This window comes from Neolamprologus multifasciatus, chromosome 7 (assembly GCF_963576455.1).
Source record: "Neolamprologus multifasciatus chromosome 7, fNeoMul1.2, whole genome shotgun sequence".
Lineage (NCBI taxonomy): Eukaryota > Metazoa > Chordata > Actinopteri > Cichliformes > Cichlidae > Neolamprologus > Neolamprologus multifasciatus.
The window spans coordinates 41715718-41719895 of NC_140445.1; positions in this window are offsets into that span (position 1 = coordinate 41715718).

A 4178-nucleotide genomic window follows, 5' to 3' on the forward strand; every position below is an offset into this window, starting at 1 on the left:
ATTTATGTTGACTAAAGTGATGTTGAAATGAGGGAACAGTTATATTTTTCACTTCAACTACACCCTCTGGCCATGGAGTAAAAAAGTTTGTACAGTCTTCCATTGTGTGCTCCAGTTCTACACTTTGAAGAAAAATGATAATTGAAAGCTAAAGTACTATTGAAAAAAACGCACACCCTTTAAAGTTAAAACTGAAATATTTTATTTCTGTATATTAATTGACTACAACAAACTTGTGTCACTGAATTGCATTTACGTGGCAACATGAGCAGAAACTCCTTAAGTAGTATTGACTTAACAGTAAATGCAAAAGACTGTATTCACTGTTGATGTGGCTGCTCTGTTGGAAGTGTGTGAGCTGTAATGTTACACGTAAAATTCTCTGCAAACAGGGAAGGAAGTGGGAGGAATACCAGGGTCTCAGGGAAGGTGAGTAGGCAGGAAGTATCACAGGCAAAAGTAAGTCCAAATCCAGAAAGTGTTTAATTCAGCCAGAGGATTCATCAGTCACATGCACCAGGGACTGTAGAGGATAAGACAAGAATCCAAGCACAGCTCAAAAAAGAAGGTAGACAGTGAATAAAATACTGCTACTGGAGTGGTGTGATCTGTCAGAGGATGGTGAAGCAGACAGGTCCTTAAATCCACTGTAGGTACTGAAGAAAACAGAAAAGGTTTAGCAGCTAACCCTCAGCAGCAGCTGATGATGCCACGCCTCCTGGTGGAGCTCCCAGGGGCTTACAGAACGAGAGAGAGTGAGCAGTTTCAATGTGTCACACACACACACACACACACACACACACACACACACACACACACACACACACACACACACACACACACACATAAATTCTGCTTTTAAATAGCCCAGGAACCACGAGTAAGCCAGCAGTCAGTAAACAAAACAATCTGCTGGAGTGAAATGTTACTATATTGTGATGGATTTCAAATGATGTTCTTTTGCCTCTTTTTCTTCCAATTCTTGATTTAACAGAGACACTAATATGGACCAAATTATTTAAGATCTCTGAATTAAGAAGCAGGAAATTAGAGGTCACCTGTGCCTTTTTGTTTTTAAGACAGTTCCACAGTTGAACTAATCGTTGTCTCATTTATAGCTGTAGCTGCACATAGTGACATGTCTGTAGAAAGGTTTTCAGAAATTTTTCTATCATGGTTGAAATTTTATTTGTAAATAAATTCTTGAAGTCATAACTAGTTAAAGGAAGGTTTGGCTCAACAGAGCTCTCACTCTTTTTTAGACCGAAAATAAACCTGGAGTTGTTCTTATGTTCATCAATCACTGATAAATAATGAGAGGTCCTAGATTTACACAAGTTTTGCTAATTTCTTTGTTTTGTTTTTAATACAGCAAGAAGATTTTTCCTGGGCTAATCGAAGGAAAGATTTTATTTTTTCTGTTTTAAGATGCATGTTTATTATACCAGGGAGTCAAACACTTCTGATTTGACACTTTCTTTTTAGAGTATAGAAGGTGGTATGCAGTGAGGGTATAATGCTGTTAATGAGATAATCGAACTCTGTTGGAATAGAGTTTAGGTAGCTGCTCTGCATGGTGTTGGCTCATGGCATTGAAGAAAACTGGAATTACTTCATTAAACTTAGTTACAGCACTTTCAGAAAGACATCTACTGTAATGAAATTTATTCTCCACTGCTGTGTAATAACATTTCAATTTATAGTATGAATAAAGAAATTAGAGAAAAGAAGATTTTCAGGGAATCTAGTTAAGTTTTCTGTCAGGTTTACAGAAAACCAGGATCAAACGCAGGACTTCCTGATTTGAGACAGTGAGTGAGAACAAACAATCAAAAAGGTGCAAATAGTCCAAAGAACATGGTTTCCTCCATGGCAATTTCCTGACTCTCGTGCGGTGAATCATTCACGAGGTGTCATAATATGTACAAATCTTTCAACAATATTTACAAATGTGCTCAGCTCCCTCCACACTCTCCCTTCAGGTCTCCTGACCTCACCGATGATGGACAAAGACAGATTCACCTGTGCAAGCTGGTTTTTACTGACTGTGTCCCTCAACAAGCCAGCGTTGACTGAAGCTCAGCCACTCAGTTAAGTAGTGAGAGAGTGACGAGGCTCATCAGCAGCAGGTCAGTATGATTACTGGCAGGTGTGGCTGGCTTCAGCTCAGGAAAACACCGTCACAAACACAAACACAAAGACAGAGAGGGAACTGAGGGACAGCAAACCCAAAACAAAACAGACGTGGCAGGTCGAGCGGCGGAGACTGGTGGTCCGTGACATTTTGTCACATATCAGAACAAGATCCAGAGTATGATTAAATTGGTCAGTGGGATCATTTACATTTTGAGAGAAGCCAAATGAGTATAATAATAGATTAAATACAGTGTTGAGGTTATCATTTTCAGCGTCTACATGAATGTTAAAAACACCCACTATAATTATTTTATCGGAGCACTACATAAGATAAAATGTGAGACTTCAAATAGAATCTCGGAGTGAGGACCAGGTTAAACGACAAAATAAATTTATCAGAACAGAGATGCCAATAACCGGAGCTTTTGGCTGAGTTGGGAAAAATGATTTAAACATTTCACATTACACCTTCCATTCTGAAGTTGCCCTGCTGGGCTTCCTCTGGGCTCTGCCGCAGTCCAAAGATTTAAGTGAGGTTGTGTTAATTGGTGATTCTAAACTGGCTGTTGGTGTGAATGTGAGTGTGAATGATTGTCTGCTTGTCTGTGTTGGCCCTGAGACAGACTGGCAACCTGTCCAGAGTATACAATGACTCTTTGGCAGCTGGGATAGGCATCAGCGCCACATTATCCTGAAGTGCAAAGAGGAAGAAAAAGGAAGGATGGATAATAACACAAGTGAAAATCAACTTTATTAAAACTTAAGTTCTAAATCTTATGAATTCATGCAGCTTCATACAGCAGGGTACCCCTAGCGCCGGACTGAAACCGAAGCATGTTATTTTCATACCAGATCGGTCAGCGCCCAGGTTAACAATGACTGCCTCTAGTTTTTTTGACTTACAGGGTTCCAGTGACCAGGAGGTTTGGGGTAGGTATGGTGTTAAGGAAAGAAATGTGAAAGGACAGACGGTAGTAAAATTGAATTGAATTAAATCGTATTCTGAATTGAGTGAAGTCAGAGGCAAGAATTAAATGGTTCCATTTAATTCAGTTGCTCATTTGCTTAGACAGCAGTTGTCGTTCTTCTCTCCTGGATCACCTGGAGCTTTCTTTTGGCGCCTTCCCAGCTTTGACAAATGCCCAGCTGGGACAACCACATTTACTCAGGGCCTTTTTGATATGATGTTCTTCTGCTTCACTGCTGCTGTATCTGTGGTGATGGTGTGTGCTCTGTGTTGTAGCATTCTGATGACACCCAGTTTGTGCTCCAGTGGATGATGAGAGTCAAACCTTAAATACTGATTCTTATGTGTTGGTTTACGATACACTTCCTATTGAAAAAATAAAAGTTGTATCCATGATGGCCGACTTCTAAATGGCCACCATGGTCACCACCCATCTTGAGGAGTTTGTCCCCTCACATATACTAATGTGCCACAAACAGGACTTTAATAACACCAACCATTCCCATGTTATTACGGTGTATCCATATAAATGGCCCACCCTGTATGCTGTCTTTTATTCTCTGCCAGAATCAGCAATTATCAGGAGAAAGTTATTATTGGCATTTCATTTTTAAACTTGTTACTAATTTAACCAGTTGGGGTCTAAGTTGTCACTTGTAATGATCACAGTCCTAGCTTTAACCCTAATAACACTAGGCAATCAGAATATCTCATTTTTGTTCTTTATTAATTTAATCTCCCTTGTCTTGGCAATCGGGGAACTGACACACATCAAAAACTATTCTATTTTTTCTCTTTTTTTTACCCTATCCCTATATTTTGGAGAAGGCCCTCTCTAAAATATAGGGATAGGGTACGTTTAGGGTTACCAACTATGATCAATTTGACTTCAGAGAATTACATGTTCACCAGGTATCATTGATCAGAACAAATCACTTGTAATGGGTGATTGTAGAAACAGGAAAAGATCTAAAAGGATAGAACCAACAGTAAACCATTTTTAAACATTCCTACCTGATTGTCACATAACTTGCAGAAAAAGCAGCATCACTGTCACCACAGAACAGATGAGTAG